The 27,071-nt window shown below is 32.8% G+C and overlaps 1 protein-coding gene across 6 annotated transcripts in view; it reads left to right on the top strand.

Moving 5' to 3' along the window:
• Positions 1-27,071, top strand: part of LOC118184756 (neural-cadherin-like) — a 639,735-nt gene that overhangs the window by 494,918 nt on the left and 117,746 nt on the right. The gene's annotated exons all lie outside the window — the stretch shown is intronic.

The following is a 27,071-nucleotide window of genomic DNA, read 5'->3' as shown; positions in this document are numbered from 1 at the left end:
TAATACTACAATTTATGAGATAAAAATGGCAACTTGTTTAAAAGAAGAAAAAGGATAAAAAGGCATTTTGTTTCTTAAATTTAAAAGCTGCTTTATCTGAAGCTGTAAATAATGCACTTTTAACATTGTTAACGTGTTTTATTGGTAAGTATTAAATTATATTTTGGTTGAATGGCAAAAAATTATGTCTCATTGTAAAGCATTAAAAGTGAAGATAAGCAACTTAAATATATTTTTTACAATTAGAATGATATCTTTTCTTGAAACATTAAAAGAGGGTTGAAGATATATATAAATATTTAGTGAAATATTAGTTTCTCGAAATACTGAAAGAATCTGAAATTTTTACGTGAAACTATTATCAAATAATCATAAAATTTTTCCTTCTTCCCCCTCCTCCCAAAAAAGCATGCAGTTAAGTATTAAAAATATTTGGTCATGAAACGTTAGTGTTAGTTGTATTATTTATTTGAAGCTTACTAGTCATAAAGCTTTAGTGCTATATTTTAATCAAAGAGAAATATTTCATTTTTATAAGCGTTTTTCCATTTTAAAATATCATAGAACTACTTAAAGATTAAAAAGATCATTTGATTCTGAAACTTTGACACTGTATTTTTAAGTAGAAAGAAAAAACATTTGCTTTAAAATTGCAAAACGGTTTTCAGCTGTAAAATATTCACAATATATTTTCAAATGATTATAATAAGGTATAAGGTATTTTCTGCCTCCTTTCTGCATGCTTTCGTGGTGTAACGGTAGCACACTTGGCACGTATTGAAGAGGTTCGGGTTCGGGTTCCGACGAAGGCATTGCTCATTGCAGCGTGTAATGTTGTTTTCTCTGTACATACATAGCTTTCCATCTATAACTTTCGTAGTGGATGAATTTAAATGAACATTAAGTAAAATAAGGAAATAAAGCAATAATATCTCTGCTTATTTCTAACAGCAGGATTAATTTGATAACATCTGATCCAGACGGTTCTTTCCGTTTTTTACAGTTCTTTTCCGTGCTTCAACATCAATCCTAGAGTTATTATGGACTGTACTCATCAAACGTATATCCTTCTTGTCTTTTCAATTCACAAACTAATTTTTTCTCTTTTTCTGCTGAGTAGACGTTGAAGATCTCTCACTGTACTTCTATCTTATGTAAAATGGCGCGAATATTCATTAGACCCCGGGGGTGAAATTCAAGTAGAAATAGAATTCTTGATTAGTACTGCCCTCTAGGAGATATTAGAACAAACAAAAATAAAAACTCTTAACAAATAAACATTTAGAAACCGCTTTAAAAGTTTTAAAATGTAGAAGAACGCTTGAAGCGCGTTACGGCCGCCCTGTAGAAGTTTCACTTGAACGCGCTAGACGCGTATAGGAAATTATAACAGAGAAGATATATATATTCGGCTAGGGGAATGCTCATTTCTCATGTCTCCGGGGTAAAAAAAAAAAAAAAAAAAAAAAAACTTTATGACTCTACATGGTAAATATTAAAACCATGACCCAAGAAAGAAAAATGCTCATATTTGAAATTCGAAAAAAGCAAATATTGAACCTGTCTATTATAAACTAAAAGGCCAATTTTATTTAAAAAAAGCATAACATAAAATATTAAAAGAGCGTTTTGTTATAAAATATTGATCTTAAAAGGTAAAATGGTACCTCGCTTTAAGGAAGTAAACTGTGATTGAGTTTTTTAAGTCTTTTAAAGAATAGTTGTTATCACAGTATCAATTTATTTTCCAGTATTAAAATTTCTGAAGTAATATGTGATATTTTAAATGATATTTGAAACTGAATATTAGCTGCAGAAGTATTCGAAGAAACAGTTAAAGTTTTAAAATAGAAAAGAATATCAAAATATTAAATAATTTTATTCTTTTGTTTCATTTCGCAATAACATAAAAACATTCAAAACATTAAGAAGATAAAGCATTAAATTGTACTGTATACGCTGAAATGCAGAAATATTCATCTTCTATATAATAAAACTACATTTTCATGTAATTAAATCAATATTTCAGCAAGAAATGTTTGAAGTTATTTTTAACAGAAAATTCAACACTTCTTTAAAATTTCTGGAAATATTTTTTTTTAATATTGAAAGAAGTTTTCTCATTCATACGAAATGTATTTTTTATATGCTAAAAGCATGCGTTGCTTTAATACCTTCAAATTACATATTTTTCACCTTAAATTTAGATTTTTGTATGTCGCATTAAAATTACTTTTCAACGAATAAGGATATAAGAATAACTTAATTTTTAGACTTTGAGACGGTTCTTTATTTGAATGTATTTAAAGGTTTTTCTTTTAAGACTTAAAGCGAACATTTTATAGTACTGTAAGTTCTTTTCATTCTTAATATTCTTAATTAGTAAAAAGACAACTTTAATAAGTTAAAAGAAGTACGTTTATTTTTAGAAACTTTTTTTTAATGTAGGTGTGTCCAGGTAATTCTATGAAACGATTTCTTTCATTTTGAAGTATCGCAGAAGCGTTCCATTATGCCCCTTATCTCTAAGTATATATTAGCCCTTTTCTTTTTAAAATTTAAAAGCATTCCACATTTAGTGTTTTTTAAAGGTAAGAACATTATGTCTGAAACTAAAAGAAAAATTACACTGTGCATATAAAACACAAAAGTAATGATTTTTTTAGAAATCTTAAAGATCAGAAATTTAATTCCAAATGCTTCCTACTGATTTCAAAGTAATTCTTTTATCTTCATCTGTTTTGAACAACTTGTTAATTTTTTTTATTAGGGAAATTGTAGAGTTAGTAGGTGTTTTTGAAAGCAGGAGACATGAAAAATGAGCAACACCTTCGCCGCGAATCGAAACATGGACCTCTGGAAAACTCGCCCAGCGTGCAGACCACCACACTACGAAAGCATGCTAAGAAGGCGGGAGAAATACGTTATAATATTGTTACGAGTGCAGTAGCTAAAGGAAAATGTTCGCAGGATTATGGGAAAATGATAAACGGGATCATTTCGGATGAGGACGTTGCAGGAGAAGGATCAGTCTGTTTACTAAGTTAGAATGAGCTGATGTGCATTACTTGTATAGTGATGAGGACCAGACGCAAGGCCACCGCAGTCCCCCGACCTGACTCCCCTGGATTTTTCCTGTGGGGATGCATGAAGTTCCATGATATAAGAGACGACCGTAACATTGGACATGGATCTCGTGGATCATGGAAGCGGTGGGTCCGTAAATCCATGCGCCGAGATTGTGAAGTATACATTGCGTCAAATGGAAGGAATTTTGAACATCGTCTGTGATTTAACAGTGTTCTCTGAGCGCCACGGGCCGCTTTATCCGGTCATGCGATTTTTTGTTCCTTGGCATACACTAGCTTATAATTTAATATATTTTGCTAATTTACTTTCATTAATACTATAAATATCCTCTTGATGAATGTAAGTTCATGAAAACAGAGACTATAATATATAAATATATACAAATTTAGCTAATAAAGGCTGTTTAGATATAGGTCTTCATGTCAGATCCAAAAGCCCAGGCTGCTTAGAGGGTTAATAAAAATCATATTAACACCTCTTTAAGCTTATTTTCTTTCTTCCCCTCTACGCATGCGAACTTTGCCCTCTAGCGGTCATCGTCTGCATTTTCGGACACAAGTTCCTATATAAATCTTATGTGTCATGGTATGAGAACCTGTATGTTGAGTTTGGCAACGACCTTTTGAGACACCCTGTGTAGGCTTGGCTTTTATCTTAATCTCAAATCAATGTTTAGCCATTAAAAAATAATTCCTTTCTAATTAAAAATAGACTAAACTACGTAGTTAAGTAAGTCCAAGGAAAAAAGCAAGATTCTATGCTTAGTTTTAGGACCTATGTAAAGAAAGGTTTATTTAATTTAGAAGTCAAAAAACAAAAATCAGCGTTATATTTTCAAATTTTCTTAGGACTAGTTTCGTTAGTTTTACCGAAACATCATCCTCAGCTGAAAAGCGCAAATGAACTAGATAAGATATAGCGATTAGATAGGATGAGATAAGATAGACTGGACAGGAGTTAAGCTACTGGCGCCATTTGTTGATGAAACAAGAACTAAAACATAATGTCCTTAAAGGCTGAAGGCAAAGATGGATTTGAATTAGGATCCTTAACTAGAATAGAAAGATTTTTTATGTGATTTTTTTAAATCTGAATTGGAATTATGGTCGTTAACTAGAATAGAAAGATTTTTTTTGAATCAATGTGAAATTTAAATTTTTGTTGTTTGACTTCTAAACTAATACTTGTTCAGCGTGTTGTTGTATCTTATTTAAAGATTTATTTATTTTATTTTAAATACAAATGGTGTATGTTTTTAAACAATACGTTTTCAGCAGTCATATCGTAGCTATAAATGTGCTGTGTAAAGTAGAAATATTCTCTTTCTAACTGCGGGATATTTGATTAAATAAAGTACTATAAGCGTGCCAAATCTACTCGTGTACATTACACTAAAGGAACACTTAGATTTCAGAAATAAGACAATCCAGTTACTTAGGACTTCCGATTAATCGTATAAATTGTGGTCCCACGTAGTATGGTTAACTGAGTGTTTAGTTGTATTTTAATTCTAGTTTGCAATAGTCCATAATAATAACATGTATAGTTCGTATTTCAGTGTAATTCATGCTGTAGTTATCATTCGTGTATATGTCTTACTAGCATTTCTTACATTATTCCAGAATGAAAATATAATAAATCATATTATTTTTACTTTAGATATTTAGGGGAGCAGATATATAATATTAAAAATATGGCAAAACTGTTTTGCTTTAATTTAAAATTTGAAATCATGCTATATTGTTCGGGTATTTAGTAGTAATAAAGGCTGTAAACTTGGAATTTAACAATTTAACATTTCTGTGATATCAGAAGCATTGTACTTTAAAAGTAGTAACAAATGTGTGAAATGATATCTATACTGACTTTTGTTCGAGAGTAAAATTAAGTCATAAATATGTAGAATTTTATCGATATTAAATCCAGTCTTTTATCTGAGCCCTTAAAAAACTTTAGGGGGTGTTATATAGCATAAGAAATATTGCAAATATTTTTTTCATTTCTTTAATTTAAAATTTAAAATCGTGGTATGTTATTCGAATGTTTAATAGTAATAACTGATTTTATTTGAAATGTATCAAAGTAGTTTTTACGTTAAGCGTAGATTCTGCGTAACTAAGGTATGACTTCTGCGTAATATTAGACGCAGTCTAGTTCCAGAGTAATAACAAAATTCTGTACTGAAATCTATTCTAACTTTTCTTATATAATAAAGTTAAATCAGAAATAGAGCTTCTTGTATGGATATTAAATCCAATCTTTTCTCTGAGCTTTTATTTTTTTTCCTTTTTTTTAATATTTTTTTATCATTCTATAAAATGTATGAGAAAATCTACATTAAAAATACGTCAAATCTTAGCGGCATGGCGAACTCAATCCTCCTTGCCATTCTTCTGAAAGGCCCTAGTCGTAAAATTTCAATCATAAAGAATTGACTCCTTTCAAAGTCAGAATTGATTTTCTCTTGCGTTAGCATTTCTTTGAGAACGTTGAGTTGTTGCAGGTTTTATATGCCGAAGCCAAACTGCATCAAGAAATTTGTTGTTTCAGCCAAATATTTCATTTTCGTTTTTGGTTAGTAAAGATTTTGCGTCCAATTTTTTAAGAATTGTTCATTACTTGTCCTGACGTCATCCAACACCATTACAGATGAAATAGCTTCATCAGCAGTTTTTTTTCGCTGCTGCAGTTAAACCTTTTACATATTAAATCTTCTGTTTCGAGTTCTTGATGAATCAAACTGCAGATCTCGCAGATTTTACCTTGTAGTCATCGGAGAAAATTACATCAGCGCATATTGATTCTTTTTGTTTTGCATCTAAGAGTAATTTGATAATTCACGCATCAGTTTAATAACAGTAACAGACAGTCTTGCTTGTCATTAGCTAAAATTCGCTTGATATCAAATTTACCAAAATTGAGTTTAATTTGCATTCGTAATTTCACTGATGTAGGTATTTTTTTGCTCTTAATGTCTTCATTTTCATTACTGTGTTCGTATCGTCGAATAACATTAATGGCATTTAATGATAAAACTAAAATGAAACTTCTTATCGAATTAATTGCACTATCCTTTAAAAAAATCATTTAATTCCGCTTCGGTATTGCATGTTTTTGGTAAAGGCAATTTATTGAACAAAATCCTTAAAACTAAAAATATAAATCTAATTATTATGTTAAGTTTTGCAGTCATAAATGCCATAAATTTTTAATGATGTATAATTTTAAAATTATTTTGAACTATACGTATACATTCGATGACGTTCGTCGTTTCCTAAACTAAAAAAAAACTTTAGTAGCAATTTGTTTCTCAGATGAGTAACATCATACTACGAAACGACACATAGAAAGTCATTAAAGGTCATCACATAAAACTCTGATTAAAATTGTTGATTCATTGAAAATCATATATTCATAAATTACGTTGTAAGAAAAGCTTGGCATTTGGATATGTTAAACGAAAAATCGTAACAGCTGTAGTTAAAATGTACATGTTTCTTTTTTATATATCTGAATGTAATTATTTGTAATTTTATGAAAATATAACTCCAGTCTCAGTATGTTCTTTCGCTAAAAGCAAAATTTTAATTCTCTTTTATAAGTATGAAGTTGCAAAATTAAAAATTGAAAAATTTCGATTAAAATTAATGATGTGGACGAAAGTGCTTTTTTAACTGAAAAATAAAATTTTATGGCTAAAGGATCACAGATTAAAACCATAAATATAATTTGTTCTTTGATAATAAAAACTGTTTTAACTAGATTTATTAAAAACTGATAAATATATACTTTTTTCTTCATGCATATTTTTTTCTTAATTTCATCTTTAGCAGCCTGTATAACTAACTGGTATTGCTAAATATATAATCAAAGGGAATTATATAAATTTTTCAGGTTACTTACTACCGTATTTTTCGCCGTATAAGACGCACCGGCATATAAGACGCACCCAATTTTAAAGGAGGCAAATCTAGAAAAAAAAGATTATGAACCAAATTCTGTAGTAAAATATTTTATATCAACTGTATAAAGTTAACAGCAGTTTAAGAAAAATTTTATGTCAACCATGTAACATACTAAGAACTATCTTTACTCTCATAAACAGTCAGCAAACAGTGAAAGTAACAAAAATAAGGCTGTCATGTTTTTATTCTAACCCCAAGAATTCCTCTTCTTCGCTGCTATCAGAAATGAGGAAGGACAGATCCACGCAGTCATTGTCATCACTTTCTTCCTCACTGGTGTCAAATAAGACGTCGTCTTCTGTTCCATCCAAGGCATTACTAATGCCACACTTCTTGAATGATTTTACAACAATGTCTTTCTTTACGGAGTCCCATAACCTTTTAACCCATTCACACACTTGTGTGATAGTATTCCTTTGGCATTTTTTGGGCAATTCTGGTTTTGGTGCGCATAGAAAGGCCAGATCTCTTCATATATCTATAGCACCACGATGGTGATCCGGTGAAATCCTAAATGCCTTTCTCCACAGCAATGCGTTTGGCCTCATAGATTATCATTTTTGTTGAGACAGAAAGTCCATTTTGCCGGTGACGTGTGATCCACTCCTTTACTTCTACCTCTAACTCTGGCCACTTTGCAGTTGGTCCACGCAAGGTGTGCTTGCTTTTATCCAACTTTTGGAGCTGATCCTCCTGTTTCCTCCACTCTCTTATCATTTTCTCAGTTGGAGGTGGCCCAAAGTGTCTCTCCGCTGCTCTGTTTCCATGCTCCTTAGCAAATTTTATTACTTCCAGCTTGAAAGCAACTTTATATGCCAGTCTCTTCTGCTTCGACATCTTGATGGGGTGGTATGAAATATGATATATTTCATTCAGATATACCATACTACATATATCACAGCTCACAGCTATCCGCGCCTCCGCTTGCTCCCGATTGCTCTCGCACTGCGATTGGCTGAGCGAAGAGACGCGTGCCTTCCCGCGTGACGTGAAGACGTGAAGCCGCTCCCGCGCTGGCTTACGAGACTCTTAAAAAGTGCACAAAGCCAGCGCGGGAGCGAGCGAAGGCACGCGCCTCTTCGCTCAGCCAATCGCAGCGCGAGGCATAGACCGTCCAAATACAGTGCGAGGCAGAGCGGGGCTTCCTGGTCTCAGACGGCGCCAAGAGGTGGAAGGGAACGGAGTGGCCGAGTATTCCTGCGGTAAGGTGTGTATGCAGAGGTGGAGGGGCAGCGGAGGGCCATGGTGGGCTTTTGTATTTGCCGTATAAGACGCAGGCACTTTTCCCCCCCTGATTTTGGGGAGAAAAAGTGCGTCTTATACGGCGAAAAATACAGTATTTACAAAATTTCCAAAACCCATCAAAATTCGTGGAAATTTGTAACGTGACAAAATTAACTCTCTAATAATCGAATATATATATGTCCTTCTAGCATTTCAGTACATAAAGCAGCTGAAGTTGGTTTGAAGGCGTTAAATCAAAGCATAATTTTAAATGAAACATGCGATTAATATCATCAACTGTATCATTCAACGTTACTCTTTCACGATTGCATTATTATAAAGATTGTAGCTCTGTCTTAAAGAAAACACATTTGAGTGGGTTGGTGTCATTTCTATGCTAATGTCATTATTTTCATCAGCTATGGTATCACCTTTTCTTATTAAAGAACAAATGACATGCTTCATGGAAAAAACTCAAGATTAAACATAATATGTAATATATATCATCTACTACATTCACATTGTGAAAATGTTCAGTTTTTTTTTTTTTTCCCGGGGAGAGGGAAGTGATTGTGAAGAACAATGAGATCTATTTTTATTCCATGTTTCGAAATGAATCAAATTTTTTAATAACTAAATACAAAAACTTGCTGCATATAAGAAATAATTTCTCAGCCTGCTACGTTAATTTAGTTGGCGCTAGAATTAAAAAAATTTCTTAGTGATCGTGAATTATAATTTAAATTTGTGTTTTCTACAAGTTACGATTATGAGATTATTTCTCTGATCGTTTTAGATACGTATTATCCATCAAATGTGGTCCATAGACAAATTTGGGTACAAATGTTTTAATGGCTATCGAACAGGTTTTGGTTTGGTTTATTTAATTACGGCAAAGCACACTAGGGCTATCTGCCTAAAGGGAGGGATGCCTTCGTGGAGAACTTTCTAGGCGAAACTGACCCGTATACACGTTACACATGGGAAAAACCACGAAAACGCCCATGCAGCCAGCCCGTTCACGGGATTCGAATCTTGGACCGAACTACCAATGTTCAGCGACTTTACCGCTCGGCCGCTGGTGGGCTGACTATCGAACAGGAATTACGATTAGCTACTTAATGAGACTTGCAACATTTGGCACTACACGGAAAGGAAGAGATTCCCCGTGCAGGTCTTTTTAAGGGAAACCGGCTCCTATCCACTTTACACGTGGGTAAAACCATGAAAACACCCATACAGCCAGCCCGTTCGCCGGCACTCAAACCCCTGACCGAACTACCAGTATTCAGCGGCTTTTACCGATCGGCCGCTGATTAATTGTTAGGTAGATTGCTTTGTATGGAATTTTCTCCTTCATTGTTGCGTGCCTTCTGAGTATAATTGGAAGCACATCCATCTAGTTTGGAAGGTCCGGATTTCGAATGTTGGTTTATAATGTTCCGTCCTTCGACAAATATTTAATTGACTCTGGGTTTAGCAACTACCCCTCCTTTCCAATCACCCTTTAAGTGGAAAGAATGTAAGCAATTTTCTCTTCCTTACAGCGTGTCTTCGTAGTGTAATTAGAAACACATCCGGCTAGCTCAGACAGTCTGGGGTTCGAATCCCGGCAAGTACATCGCTAGTGTGTCATGTTTCTTACTCTGACAAGTACCTAATCGACCCTATTTCAAATACTAAGGCGACTCTTTAATTGTTGTGATCAAGGATTTAAATAGCTCTGATCCTTTGGGCACTCTGTGAATATTAAACTCCGTTTCCACTAACTCGCTAATTATAGGTGAAGTATGTTATGAAAAAGTTTTAATTACGTTTTTCTAATAAAATGAAGCATTCGAAATTATAAATCGTACATTAATTTACTGATAACCAACAAATACATTAATTTATTGATAATTGATTTATCAACAAATTCCAAGCTGTTGATCTAGGGAGAATAAACTAATACGTTTATTGTGCCTTTATCAACAAGCACCTCAACCCACCAGTGACCGAATAGTGAGATCGCTGGACACTGGTAGCTCAAATCCTGTCGAATAAATTGATTAAAGGTACGTTTTCGTAGTCTCACCTTTTTGGAACGCGAATTCGAGCTGGTTGCACTATGAAAGATTTCCGCACCACTCAACCGGGATAGTGGTTACTGGGTTAGTGACGCTGACTGCCGTGCCGAAGGTCCCGAGTTCGAATCCCGGAGAAGGCATGGATGTTTGTAAATGTGTTTGTCTGTTTGGCATGGGGGCACTCTACTAAAGGTTCTGTGGAGAGTTTGGAGGTAGATGAAGAGGGGTGGAAAACACTCGGACCCGTCCGCACGGGGTGCTCTCCATCATATTTGGGACCGGAACTGAGAAAAATAGCCACCTGTACGAAACTCAAGGCTCTTGCCAAGACATTAACAATCTTGCACTTCTTGCCACGATAAATTTCGTGGGATTGTTCTGGTATTACTGTCATACAAGTAAGGTAAGTCACAACAACGACAACAACAAGTTTTTCGTGAAGTTATCCGACGGCATAGGCGTAGATCCCTATTATGTTTTGGTATAAGCTAAATAATTCAATTCAACAAGAATGTATCTTACAGAACTTATTTATGTGCTATAACATAAATATTCCTTTCCCTTATATTAGTGGTTATAAAGTAAGAATGAAAATACATTTAGCACAAATGCCACTCCTAGTGGGGAACATAACTGACAACAAGGACCAAGTTTTAACATACAGCTAAATAAGTTATACATTTAACATATAAGTCAATAAAGAAAGGATTGATAAAATGCTTTTAAATACAAGCCTTTATTTACAAATAATTCATTTCGTAATTAAAAGGTATATTATTCGAATCAAAAATGCTCTTGTCAAACTGTGATAAATTTTTGTGCTATTTTAATTATATTCGTTGTATTTTATTCTATGCTTAAACTCCAGCTACAATATAAAAATTTACTTTTGATTAAATCACGTTCTAGCTCTAACTTACTGGTCATATCTCTTTTTGATAATTCTTTGAAAACTAGGATGACAAGAACGCAAATTCTAAAATTAATAAATAATTAAAGTCAAAGAATTGCGAATTTTACTCACATATTTTGATCAAATTCTGATTGCACAGACATATTGAAATAGTTGGAAAAATATTCTTAATAAAGAAACATATTCGCTAACAAATGAATAAGTAATTCTCAAAGCATTCCGCTACAAAGAAAGTTTCTTTATTTTCTTAAGTTTTGCATATGTTAAAGGCTTGATTAAATTTAGTTGATTAAATAATAAATTTCTCCGAACATTCTTGCTTTTAGAAACGTAGTGGTTAGAGTTATTCTGCTTTTGCACCTGCCAAATAACTTTTATCCGTTTATGTTTTCTTAAGCTGCTATGAATTCCTAGCAAGCAAACTGGATTTGGATAAATTCCAAATGCTTTCTAAAATTATTATTAAATATTTCAAAGTTTCAGAAAACAAACATTTTAGTGCAAATTCATTCCTTTAAACACTTTCTTTATTCTAAATTGCAAACCTTACACGACATTTGGGTCACGACCGAACGATTTTCGCTAATGGCTAAAATATGAGATTTTAAGGCATAAAAAGATGTTATTATAAGTTCAAGCTTCTCAAAAAAAAGAGCTCCTGTCATCCACTGCAGAGGGGACAAAGAAAGGAGAATATGAACGATTCCCATAAATTTTTCACATTCCGATGATTTCTACTATTCTTGCTTTTTCTTGCAAAATTCCAAATCCTCGCCTACTCCGTACGTTTATAGGTTCATGTACGGGTACAATTTTTCATCAGATAGCATGCATTATGTATGAACTGGAAAATCAGAATTCTTTTGGGAGCTTACAGAAATCGAAGTGTAGGAAAACGTGCCATTGTCTGAGTATACAATGGTAGGGAATGGGTCACGAAATAGCCTAATGTATGAGCTTTTCAACACTCTGAACCAGAATGTTAAAGAGCAGCATCTTAAGTATAAATACCTTACGTATTTTTAAACGAAATAAATGAACTGAGAACACATTATTAACATTTAACAGTACTAAATCAATACAGGATGAAATGGAAATTTAATTCTTAATTGAAATATATCATGAAATTTTTTAAATTTTGAATTTAAGATTTTCTTTTGGTAAGTGAGCATTTATTTCATACCAAATTTGACTTTGTTATATACCAGCTACTACGAAGCCAGCTTTTGTTTGGCTTTTAAAAATGCCTAAATGCTCTAAAAATGCCAAACATTAAATTTAAAACCTGCACAGAATTTAACTCTGCTGAACAACTTTATAAAAAAAATTCAATAAAAATGTATCACATATTAAAAAAATTACAATGAAAATCCCTTAATACGAATTTTAATTATCCTAATAAATAAATTAATCAACTTCCAGTTTGCAAAAAGAATCATGCTAAACTTTTCAATATCTTAAAAACAGTGAAATAAACAACAAATATTTTATCTCATATATTCAACAATCAGCAGTCCAGTATACAAAGCATTGAATGAAAACCTGTTGCCAAAACCACATTTCTAAAAGAATGAAACTATTCGAAATGATGCAATTTTCATCAAAAAATATAAAATAAAAAACTATGATTCGAATTTTGAAAAACTCGCTTCGAGGTGCACTGGCTCTTATGTAGATGCACCTATGTACCAAATTTCGTAGCCGTGGGTGTAATAGCATACGAGTAGCACGAATGAAAGATACACACTCATACAGATTCTTTCATTTATTATATGTAGAGTAGAGATGCATCTGTAGTATTTTTTATGCTAATATGTTAATGTTTTGCTTGTTGGCGTCAAGTCTATGAATGAGTTGAACTGATCATTGGGTACTGTGGTGGTCCTCATAATTTATAGAATCTTCCCAAGTAAGTGTCTCGTATAGATATTCTTTGATATTTTGAAATGCTGCAGAAATTGCGAGGCAGCTGTAAATTCATATGCGTTGTTATAAATTTCAAATGTTTCGTTTAAAATGATTAAATTTGGTACATCATATGCAAATAATTATCATTTTAGATGCATTATAAGTTTCGAATCATTTGCTATCAGTTAGATATTTTTTAAGTCACGATAGAATCCTATGAGTGAAGAAAAGATTTCTTTTAGAACATTCAACCTTTTGCTCGATAGTAGATCTCGTTTCGTGTCGCCTTATTAAATGGAGAGGAAGCTTAATCCTCCGTGCTTCTTTATGAATGTTTTAGTAGTCAAAAATACTGAATTACTTTTTTCATGGTAAAAATCAGGTATTACCTATTAGGTAATACCTGATTATTAGGTATTATTAGGTAATCAGGTATTACCTTAGGTATTACCTATACTTCATTAAAGTATAACTTTATAAGGTATTTATTTCTCCTGCCTTCTTAGCATGCCTTCGTGGTGTCGTGGTCAGCACCCTCAACGCGTATTCGAGAGGTCCGTGGTTCGAGCCCGGCTATGGCATTGCTCTTTTTTCATCTTTCCTGCTTCGAAATAACCTAATGTCTCTACAACTTTTCTCTCTATTTTACTACAAAAACAACGGCTAGGTTTTATATTAGCTGCCCATTTGAAACCCACAAAGTTAAAAACTGCGATTAAAGTCCTGCACTTACTTGACATGCTAAAACATTACAGCAATGGGATGATCCACCTTCTTCCGTTATGCACAAATGTTTGCTTCTGTACTGCCTTATCGTTGTACTAAGGACTAACTCGATTCCATCTTCGCAGAGAATGACTAATGATGCATCTAGAAGAAAATGAAGCTCATCTGAACTTATAGGAAGAAAAAGAATCGTCTAACCCCAGACTGGGGATGTTATAGGTTTGCGCGGGGATTACCTTAGCGTTATAAGCAATTTCTGATAGATACTATCACTATTGCCATACTTTACTGTTTATTATGATCAAATTCTTTGAGATGCTAATGATAAGCGCTAATGATATCTCATCTTGCATGATAAAGCAAGAATTCGGGTTTCTATAGAAATGTGCCAGAAGTTAATACAAAATGTTCTACAGATTAATAAAGGTAAGCTTGGAAATTTTACCTTATCCGCTAATAACCCGAATTTAAAAACAAAAAAAGACTATTCACTTTTCTGGTGGCTGAAACGTCTCCTTGAGGTCTTGAAGAACAAGCATCTGAGCTAAGTGAGTTACTGGCAGAATTCTAAGCTACTATCCCAATTTAATTTTATTATAAGATCAGGATAAAAGTACTTCTAAGGCTTGACTAAAAATCATCGATACAGGTAATAACTACATTTTGCAATTATCAAATTTTAGTTATCTGCAAAATAAACATCCATGATATGCTCCTATCTCGACGAGGATAGTTGCTTCCATGTAGACTAAATATTAAGAACTTCAGTGTTCATCTTAATGCGTCAAAAATCAGAAAGAGAGAATTCTAAACACCATAATAAATATTCAAATCTGTGTAGTTTACATCACTTCCAAAAGACGGGAAAAGTGATTTAACCAATTAACTGTGACTGACGAGTATACTCGTCATGGAGAAGCGATACGATTTTGTGTATTGACGAGTATACTCGTCATGCGTATAAAGCAGAGTAAGCAACGCGCGTATAAAGCAACGTAATAGAAACAGAGAAAAGAAAAATAATAACAAAGAAACCGGAGCTAGTGATTGATTATAATAAAAAAATGGGTGGAGTGGATATGAGCGATTGAATTATCATAGCGTACTCCAAAGCAAGAAAACGACTCAAAAAGTACTACAAAAAGATATTTCTCCATTTCTTAGGCATTATGTGTCTGAATGCATTTATATTATATAAGAAAAATAATGGAACGTTATCGCGTATCAACGTTTTGCTCAAATTTTCCTAGTAGTTAAAAAATTTTTAATTTTTGTTTTGAAATGCCGATGAGAAAGAAACTGGAATAAAATTTAATAACGAAATTAAGTTTATCTGAGTCTCAATCAAATCAGCATTTATATCTTTATTTAATAATTATACTAGCAGTTCTAGAATGTGATAGCATAACTGTGTTTAGGAAAGCATCTGGCTAGATTCCAAGATGTTTAATGTAAATGCCGTAAGTTATTAATTGTGTTAACACGTCTAATAATTTAGACGTCATACTGCATTTTAGGGAAGGCTGGCTTCATTCCAAGACAGCATGTCCTGCCATTTTATTAAAAATAAACGAGAGAAAATTTCTTAACAATGTGGATTAGGTTAGTCTTCTGTGGGGTAAAACAAAACGGATTTAGGCCATTGCAGACGTTAAGAATATACGAAATTTCATTTAATTATTAAAATACATTGAGGTTAAAATGTCCACTGCTCTCCCAGTGCAAGCAAAAGTGATAAGGTATTTCTCCCGCCTTCCTATCATGCCTTCGTAGTGTACTGGTCTGCACGCTGGGTGCGTATTCCAGAGATCCGTGGTTCGATTCCCGGCGAGGCCGTTGCTCATGTTTCATCACTTCTGTTTAAAAAAATATAATGTCTCTACAAAATGTATTTTTAATGTCAAACTTGATTCACAAAATTTTTATATTTTAATTGATAAAGGTTCTTTTTTCTTAACGCAAAAAGAAAAATTTTGAGATTCAGTGTTATTGAGAGATATTTGATGTATTCGCCTGGCTGTCTCCCTGAGGCTAAGGAAATTGGTAGTTTTATTTGCGATATTCTTTTGTTGATTTATAAAGAATTAAATACTACAACATATTATTAAAATGCTAAAATAGCCTATAGCATACTTCTAAAAAGGAAATAGACTGGAATCTAAAAATTATCAAAATAAGAATGGATCTTCCATTAGAAATTATTAAAAAAAAGAATATATTTGACTGCATTTACGTCATCAAAAAGTTGAAATTTATCAAAATATTCAGATGCAAGAATCTAAGTTAATTTTGATAACAACCGTACAGTTGTAACACATCCAACTTCATTACTATTGCTTACCGTAAACCTTCATCAGTTTGCCTTCTACCACATTTCAAATCATGCTATCCGACTAAACAAAAGTTAGCTTCATTTTATTTCTTTGTTTTCCGTGCACTTCAAGTTTGCTCCTCCATATTGGTTCTTGATCAAGAACTAAATTATTTAGAAGCAGTAGCGTAGTGTATTTTATACGTAATATAAAATACATCGAAGATAAATGATTATATCCGTAAGGTTACTTACCGTAAGGCTCCCTACTATAGCCGAAGGAAAAAGGAAAGGAACAATAATCAAAAACAGACGAATAGAAGTCATAAATAGAAGAAAATATTAATAACATTTTATTATTATAATAGTGTAGAATTGGGTGCCTCTTCGATTAGCGACAAATGTTGTTAACTTTTGGTGATGAAACCTCATTTCTGGTTGCCATGACAGATTTAATTTTGTTATAGCTTCCTGATTTTCTTAAATGAAAATAGACTAATGTGAACATGCACAAAGTTAAAGCAGTGAGCAATGCCTAGTCTCTGATGCAATTCTCTGATGTTTTAGAAGTGAAAATAGATCGGTGTGTACTTGGACACAGAGTTTGTGCAATTCTTTGACTTCTTATTTTGGTTTTGTGTAGCGGCCATCTTTAAATTGTGCCTTCATGGCGCCGATCTTAGCGTCAAAAAAGAATCTCCAAGGTGCACCCAATTGCACCCATAACATGAACTAAAATGACACTGCAAAATTAGGGGTAAATAAACACGTATAGAAAATTTTTAATATGTCAAAAGAATAAGCAAGTCCCTAATGACAGTAGAGCAACAAGTTAACAATCATAATAAAATACGTTAGGATATGGAACATAGCAAAACATCTATGTTTGTGTACATGTACATAAAAATACACCCTGTAAGGTTGATGTTTACATCGGTCTCTGTACTTAAATTATACGGTTTATTCTTGTGTCTCCTACTACGGTTTGTTCTCTAATGCAATAGAATAATACGGTTCATTGTAGTTTCGTGGTATTAGTATTTTCATTTTATTCATCTCTTCAATTAATCAACGAACGTATAGGGAATAGAGTAGCATAGAGGATACGTTGCTTCCATGTATACTAAATATTAAGAACTTCAGAAATAATACGAACGAAAATAAACATTCAAAACTGTTTAGTTTACATCACTACCAGAAGCCGTGAAAAATGATTTAAAGCATATAAATCAGCCGCGAAAAGAGTGAAACATACAGATGATTATGATTTATGTATTGTTACAGAATTTCATCGTGATCATTGTATTTTTATATTATTATATTTGTGAGCAATGCAATTTTATAACACGAAAAATAAATTAAAGTTAATTAAAGCTTCGATGGTTAAGAAGACTTTCCTTTCATTTTTTAACCTTTATTGGTTTTGGAAAAAAAACACCAAGAGGAAACAATAACATTCTGGCCAAGTGTTAAAGCAATAACATCCCTCAGAGGTGTTAAAACTCTTTGAGCTACAAAGCAAGCAATTGCACCAGAAATATTTAGTTAATTCATTGAATTAAAAACTCAGCTTCCGGATTTTAAATTATAGTTCATTCACTATAAAGTAGTTTATGTCTTTCATTTTATCACTCATAATCCTGTAGAATCTTTAGTTTATAGGTTTTAACTTGTCAAATAAAAATAATATATTCCTTAATTCTTTGCACTTACCATAACCTGTTTTTCCTACGCAACATAAAATTTTCTCCAAATTACTATTCCTGTGCGGAGTAATAATTCATTAACCTATGCAAATGAGACGAGAATTACATAAAAGCTCCAATCGGAAGCTCCCATTTTAATTTATTCTTCCCTGTTTAAAAAGAGAGTTTCAAAACTACTTCGCTCGTAAAACCACGCCGTTGTTAAAAACTGACGACGCCTTAGATCTTGAAAAGTATTTTAAAGCTCCTTTTGACGCCACTTTGATAGGAATTAGCTCTGAACAATCTCCCACTCCTGAATAAAGGAGTATCAGTAAGCCTCGAGCATTAAAAGTTCAGATAATTAAATTGGGTTTTAAAAGCACTTTTGTTTCTTTTCCATAGAATTACGGTGAAACTGGGGATTGTAAAAGCTGCACTAACAGAGGTTAGAAAAACTCTTAATTGTAGCGAAGCTTGTACTTTCTTTTTTTTCCCCTTTGAATGATCGGTGTAATGTTATAACAACCACAACAGCAAACGAGAGTTTTAGTGTTTCAGTTTAGTTTTGTGCAGTCTTTTAAAAGAATATACGTTTGGGAAAGATTTTCTCTCATTTAGATGAAAGGCCTATTGCATGTGTGCTTTTTCAGTTGTTTAACTTATTTGTTTAAGAAGTCCCATTTAGATGTCTGGCTTCGTAAGTTATTTTACGAGTACAATATCCGGAATGATGTGAGGTATTTGGTTGAAATGCATCAAACTTTTTAAATCTTGAATGCAGTTGATACAAGTGACGGAAGACGGGAACATCCAGAGTTTAACGTAAGTAATAAGTCATTTTACCTTGGTATACTGCGTGCTGTCGCAATTGCTTCACGCCCAAGACTATGCCAAATGTAATTAAATAGCCATCTCAACACAGAAAATGTAATAATATCTGGCAAACCCCATCGGGGAAAATAATGGTGAAGCAGATTGCTTTTGTCAAGAGGATTTGGAATCTTACAGAACAAAAACTACTTATACAAATATACAAATGCAAATGCAAGATTGCTACGCTGTTGAAAATAGGAGGATGGTACGTATTCTGTGGTAGATGAATATTATGCACACATTAATAGATCAGCAAGGATTTGGCACGCTTATATCCAATGATATAATAGCAGTGTGATATTATGCAATATTACTAAAATAATTTTTACGTGTACGTTTCCATGTAGTAGAATAATAGAGGGGCAAGAGTTTATTCTACTCTTCGGAACAAAGACAGGGTAAAATTGGGCTGATGTTATTGATAATGTTAGCTGTACTGCTAAATAGTTTATTTATTGCAATTATTTATCTACACTTCTAAAAACACTCATACTTGCACATGTCGAGTTAGTACGTTATATTGATGCAGGAATGTGAAAAATATGCAATGCCCCCGCCAGGATTCGAATTCCGGAACTCGCGAATACGCGTCAAGCGTGCTTCCACGAAAGCACGCGGAAAAGAGTGAGAAAATGCCTTAGACAGTCCCCCACTTTCAAAGAGCTGCTAGGGATTGGGGGACCCAGTCGCCAAATCCTAGAAGTAACGAATTATCATCCACCACCTTTTAGTTTGGGCGCCACTTGTAGAGTCCTTTTAGAATTTTTCGAAGCCGGGGAACTGAAAAAATCCGCAATTCCCTCGCCGGTAGTTGAACTCCGGACTTTCCGAATACGCGTCGAGCTTACTTCCAGTTACATCGCTAAAGCATACGGAAAGGAGGGAGAAAATACCTTATACACATATGCTATGAGTTACACGTTACTATATTATAAGCAAAAAACCCAAACAATGTTGGCAATACATACACAGTAGATGTCCGATTAATTTGGGTAATACCGGGCACGACATTCATGGATCATTCGATAGCTGTCAACAGGCACATGAATGAATAAAAATTCAATAATTAATAAATAATTAATTTTATAATTAACGTACAATTTACCTGCATTTTTGAGCACTTCAGTGTGGAGCATAATTGCATTTGTCTATAAATATTAAATAAGTATTCGAAATAGGAAGAGCAAGATGAAACGATCAGCGCTTTTGTTCATATAATTCTTGTATTTGGGTAGGAATCAGTGGGAAATAAAACCTTAATGACTGTACGCTTAGTTTATTTTTTAAGTTTCGTAATTTATTTTTAAAAGACGATTTAATACTGTTTATCTATTCTGTATTATATACAATTAAAATAAGCTTAGTTGTGGATAAAATCAATTCCTAAATACTATAATATTACTTGATGTCACTGCTATCTCCTGCATTTTCTACTCTTGTTTATACTTCCCGTAGACATTTTTCTTATTTCTAGTAGTAATTTTCCTATGTTTCACTGTCAACAAACTTCACTTTTTTTCGATAAAGGCCGGTTAATTCGCCACCGGTTAATCACATGATGACTGTAATTGTCTAACAGAATATTACAGAAAATTAATAGCGATAATATTCTGTTATTTTGTTGCCACCATCAAGATATCGTCAACAACGTATATAAATTTTATATCGTAACAAAACAAAAATTATAATTTTTAGCTAAGTATAAAAATTTCTTTGGCTATAAGATTGCATTGGCCCGATGGTATAACTTTTCCCAGCCCTATTCCAGTTTTGATGGAAGACACCTTGGAATCCAAGATTATCGCATCCTTCTTAGCATATCATCATCTTTCCAAGAAAACTTTCTAAGTGGTATTCTTTTCTTCGTATCAGAAGTGGGCGCAGACCGCCTCAACCACAAGCGATGTATTGCATATTTTACTATGAGAGTATAGTTATAAGGTTATTTCTCCCGCCTTCTTAGCATGCCTTCGTAGTATAGTGATCTGCAAGCTGGGCGCGTATTCCAGAGGTCCGTGGTTCGATTCCCGGCAAGAGCGTTGCTCATTTCTCATTACTCTTGCTTCCAAATAATCTTATGTCTCTACAGTGGCGCCCGAACTAAAAGGGTGAGGGATCATGATTCTCCACACCCAGGATTTGGCGATTGAGTCCCATAAAAACCGCCCTTTAAAAGGGAGAGTATATAAGGTATTTTTTCCGCCTTCTTAGCATGCCTTCGTAGTGTAGTGTTCTGCACGCTAGGCGCATATTCCAGACGTCCGTGGTTCGATTCCCGGCGAGGGCGTTGCTCGTTTTTCATCACTTCTGTTTCCAAAAAATAACCTAATTTCTCTACATAATAACTGCTAATCCAATTGGAAAATGTAAGAATCTTAACGTATATTATAGAAAACAATTAAAATTAGTGAAGAATGAATACAGTTCTGTAATATTATATTTAAAAGTCTTAATTAACAAATTTCAGAATAGCTAGAAAAGAATTATTTTCTCAAGGGAAGAAAATATCAAATTTGCTAAAGCATTGTAACCACACAGACGATTCTTCATTTAAGACCATTTTTAGTGCGTTTAAAGAAATCAAACTATAAATTTCCTAATCTAAATATTAAAGAAATGTTATTCCCATCTCTTACTTAATTATAATAATTTAATAAATAGTAATGATAGCAATAGCATAAAGTACTTAACTTAAAATATCGTGTCAAATAAATTTATTGAAAATAACATCAGTTGTATTATGTGCAATCACACGACCAACTTTTATCCAGTTAGAGATTTGATTTTATTTACAGTATATTTGAATTTGATTTTTATGTCTTAATTTGCATCGAAATATCCGTAAAATTTTTAATTTTACTAGTAATTGCATCATAGAAAAACTTTAGATAATAACGCAAAGATTTCACGGATTTTCCAATTTAAGGTAATATTTCTTACCTAAGTAATAAATTTTTATGTAACTTTTTGCATGAATGTTTTTCCTTATCTTTGTACTCTTTTCTTTCTTTTTATCCTTTTCTATTCTGTCTAATTTTATATTTACTAAGCAAGTAGTGCAATTTCGTAATCTAGTATTTTATAATTTTGAATTTTTATTCATAAATTTCATTCCATTTCATTTGTAACAACTAATTTAATAATAAAATTTAACGAGAAACATCGCGTTATTGCGAAATATTGTTAATGCGGAGTCTCGACTCAAAGTATACTGCATTTTTAATGCAGTTTTAATGAAAATATTTCGGTATGGGAAGCCTCAGCTTCGGAAACTGTCTTGGAAATGTTGTTGATTACAAATTAATCGACTAATTATACTAAGATTTCCTCAATTTCTCTTCTCTTGTTAACGAGGTACAGGGCAAACATGAGAGACTTTTGCAATTAATTTCCATGGTCTTTTGAATAATCAAATTCGTGTAGCATTTATCGACAATGATAAAGTAGGCTTAGGAAATGCAAAAATTTTCTTATTTATTGACTTTATTATATTTTTATGATGGACTCAACTAACAAGGTAGAATGCGGTTAAGTAAACCGAAAGACGTCTAGACATAGTTTTCTCAAAGTATCTGATTTGTTTAACTTTCATTAATTTCGTTTTCAGTAATTATATTAGTAGTAAAAACCTGGAGAAATGTTTAAAGTATTGCTCTCCTTATTAAATTATTAAATTCAGTAATTAAAAAGTAATTTATATTATCTATTTGTATATATATGATGGTTGGTATTATTTTAGCATGTAAGTTAATTAAATTTATTTAACACTTCGTTACATTTAAATCTTTAGATTATGTTTTTTAGTTAATATTATTCCATTGTAAGGAACATGATTCGACCTTATAAAATACCTTATTTAAAATAATTGTGTTATTTTAATATACTACATTTCAGAAAACTAACTATTATAAAAATATTATCCGATATGAAGTAATGATGTTGGCTTTTCATGATACATTCCTTACTTAAAATAGCAATGTTATTTTGAAAAAAAGCTTTATAAAAGAGTAGTTAATAACAGTATGACGTATTTTTATTCCTATTTCAATTTATAAAAACTATTAACTTCGTTAGTCCTTTTATTCATTAATTAATTAATTCATTAATTTCGTTTTCAGTAATTATATTAGTAGTAAAAACCTGGAGAAATGTTTAAAGTATTGCTCTCCTTATTAAATTATTAAATTCAGTAATTAAAAAGTAATTTATATTATCTATTTGTATATATATGATGGTTGGTATTATTTTAGCATGTAAGTTAATTAAATTTATTTAACACTTCGTTACATTTAAATCTTTAGATTATGTTTTTTAGTTAATATTATTCCATTGTAAGGAACATGATTCGACCTTATAAAATACCTTATTTAAAATAATTGTGTTATTTTAATATACTACATTTCAGAAAACTAACTATTATAAAAATGTTATCCGATATGAAGTAATTATGTTGGCTTTTCATGATACATTCCTTACTTAAAATAGCAATGTTATTTTGAAAAAAAGCTTTATAAAAGAGTAGTTAATAACAGTATGACGTATTTTTATTCCTATTTCAATTTATAAAAACTATTAACTTCGTTAGTCCTTTTATTCATTAATTAATTAATTACAAAGTATCTTCAAATTACGAAATCTTTCTATATATTGCATCGTGCTTTTCATCAAAAGAATCTATGGCCGTTGAGAAATATAATTACCTTCCTAATTAACTTTAACAAAATATCTAACGACTAATCTTTTCCGAAAATTTAGGTTTTATGTGAATTAATTAACAACAAAATGTACTTCCCTCTAAAACAGTATATTGTAAATTCAACCAATATGTAGTAACACAAGGTTACCTATTACCGGCAGAGTAAATAAAACAGTTCAGCATTGTCAATTTTGTCCTGGATTTCAAGTGTAGAAAATATATATTAAATCCAAGGAATTTTAGTGTTTTTCCTTCATATGCAAACCAATTACGAACAGTTTTTATAAGAAAGTTATCCGTGAATTTATTTAATTCCAGCATGTATCTTTGAATTACTTTGTGAATAAATTACCAATCATTTATCACAATAATAAAATTGAAATTTTAAAAGACATATTTCTTAAATACCTGTCATTCAATGTGCCTTATCCTAACTAGCTGTATGGTAATTTAACTTTATCTTACCATAATAATAAAACAAAAACTTTAAATGACACTTTTTGTTTTAATATTTGCCATTCAGTGAATGTTCTGCGCCCTACCCAGTGCTTAAAATGCCAGAGGTATGTATACACTCAGCACAGACGTTTTCACAAAATGAGATGCTGCAAGTGTGGTAAAGGTCATCGAACATCAGAATGCACTTTAAAGAAAGAAGATGCTCCCAGATGCGTTTTTCGTCAACAGACCCATGTAAGCTCCTATACAGGTTGCCCGGAATACCTAAAAAGACTCGACGATATTAATAACATAAATTTTCCTCCTCTTCCAAATTCTAAACTAAGTTTTAAGTTGTACTACTAAGAAATCCAGCTATAGCAAATTTTAAAGATTCAGCTTTTGGGAGTATGACCTCCCACGTGACTGACTGTGACGAATCAACTACTCCCAACATCTCCTGATTTCACAGCAGCTCAAACTTTTTTTTTTTTTTTTTTTATTTTTCCAAAGTCGAGTACTTGTTTTATATGGCGAAGCGTTTTTATTGCTTGCGAAAATCATTTACCAACGCCTCAGAGCACAATTCCAAAATAGGCGGTAAAAGCAGAGCCTGCTAAAGGCCACCCAGAGCATCCATTTCTAAGTTCCAGTACAATGACGATAAGTTTACGTGATTGTGCTGTAGAGACATTAGGTTAATTTTTGGAAGCCAGAGAGATGGTTTTGGTTTGGTTTGGTTTATTAGATATCAGGAAAGCACTCGAGGGCTATCTGCCTTAAGGGAGGGATGCCTTCGTGGAGAACTTTTTAAGGGAAACTGGCTCGTATACACGTTACACATGGGAAAAACCACGAAAACGCCCATGCAGCCAACCCGTTCGCGGGATTCGAACCTCAGACCGAACTACCAGTGTTCAGCGACGTTACCGCTCGGCCGCTGGTGGGGCCAGAGAGATGAAAAAGTTGCAACCGCCTTCGCCGGGAATCGAACCGCGGGCCTCTGGAATACCGGCCCAGTGTGCAGAACCACTACACCACGAAGGCACGCTAGGAAAGTGGGAGAAACACCTTATAGTGCTTTGTTAGTAAAATTGTTTTACCGAAACATTAATTCTGCATAAGCTGCTCTACCGTATTTTCGGGCTTTGAAGATGATTCTGTCAGGTCTAATGAACGTTAAAAATCTTCGGCAAATGAAAATGAAATTTGAAGAAAGAGGATCGTTTTCTGTTCATATTGGAAGAGGAAGAGAACCTGTTTCTGCAGAAGCAGCGCTTCGCTAGCTTTGAAGTCAACTCAAAATGGCCTTGGATTATCCTCTGAACAGACAAATCGCTGTTAGAGAAGGAAATCAGTGCCTTGCACGCACATTCTTTTTGCAAGATGAAGCTCCTCCACAGATTGCACGGTATGTTACGAATATTCTTAAACGTCATTTTACAGAAGAACGTGCCATTAGTCGGTACTTTCGTAATGTATGGCCTCCCGATCCCTAGACCTCAATCTATGCGATTTTGGGCTTTGGTCACATTTCAAACATTTGGTAAGTTCTGAAAATCCAAGAACTTAACCTGATCTTAAAGTCAGCATTTTACGCCACTTCCTGAACATTTCCCAGAACACACTTCGATAAGTTGTGGAACATGTCATGTTGCGATTTCAGATAGTAGCTGAAAATAATGGCCATCATGTGGAATATGTTTTGTTGTAACAAAGTTCGTAAAATTGTAGAACCGTAGTAAAGATATGGCTAAATGTATAATTTGTTAATATAATGCTCTCTGGTGAGACTATTTGTAACTATTTTTTCCTTAAAAGAAATTCTCACCGCTTCATTAAGTCCGCAACAAAGTTTCACAATTTTCTGATCACTGGTTTTGCTTGTAGACAGTTTTGAAGTTGGGTTCTTAACTACAGACACCCTATATGTTAATCCCTTTCAATAACTATCAGTGCAATATCTTTTTTTTTTTTTTTTTTTTTTTTGAATATTTACCTTTTGTCTGTAACAATAAAGCAGAAAAACGAGTTTTTCTGTTTTTACAGATTTCATCAAATGCGTTTCATAAGTAAAAAATTACTACTTATATTTGATTCATAATTTAAACTCGTGTAAATCGTATTACAAAAAGTACAATTTCTTTCTCAGAACTCTTTTTATTGTTCACAGAAAATCTCAGATATGAGTTGGAAATTTAGAAAAAGGCTTCATGTATTGAAAAAGAGGGAAGAATATTTAAAAAGAGAAAGAAAACGGATTTTGTCAGCTTTAATTTCCTTCTTAAAAATTTATTTTCGGGGTATGATGTTCTATTCATTGGATTTTCTATGCTTCGAGAGTGTTTCCCTTTGAAAGTTTAGAAAAAGTGAAATAATTTGTCTCCTAAAATGCTTTTTTATTTATCCTCTGTGTCTTTTTTTTTTCCTTTACTGATCGAATGCTTACGAATTTAATTTTTCTCCTTTTTTCCAATTGCACATTCTTGAAAGAATGCACATTCTTCAAAGAAACACATCCACCGTCACATATAAAAACTGACTGATCCAGACAGACGTGCTCTAACATATGCCATAAATTTCTGATAATGATCTGATACTCAAATAAAAATATATGTTTTTTCATTATCAAAGCCCGTCATGTAACCTACAAATGACATTTTCTTCTTTTCGTAGAATGTATAAGATCTATTATTTCAGCTTTCAAAAATACCCTTCTTATTATTTACTCATTATTAGTTTGTAAAGACTATTTGGAGAGTACAAAATTATATTCCATCAAAATAAATATCAAGTTATTTATGAGTTAATACTTGTAAAATTAACTATAGTTGGTCTTCAGCACAGAGGATAAGGTTTTAAATTCAATGCACTATATATTCGCAGACATCTTTCAAACACAATACTTTAAATATCGATAAAATTTAAAATGTTCCCGTTATATGCTGATTATTATCGGTCAGGAGGGTTGCAGCACACTCGTGTATTACATTACATTACCTTATATACTCCCCCTTTTAAAGAGCGACTGGATCTCCTAATCCCCAGTCGCCAAATTCTGGTACTAAAGAATCATCATCCACCACGTTTTTAGTTCGGGTGCCACTATAGAGACATTACGTATTTTTGAAGCAGGAGACATGAAAAATGGGCAATGTTCACGCCGGGATTCG

Source organism: Stegodyphus dumicola, chromosome 1, assembly GCF_044657685.1.
Source record: "Stegodyphus dumicola isolate Sdum_Otavi_A_Nest chromosome 1, ASM4465768v1".
NCBI classification, from domain to species: Eukaryota; Metazoa; Arthropoda; class Arachnida; order Araneae; family Eresidae; genus Stegodyphus; species Stegodyphus dumicola.
The sequence above is the reverse complement of the archived record's forward strand: the minus strand, read 5'-3'. Positions and strand labels throughout refer to the sequence as shown.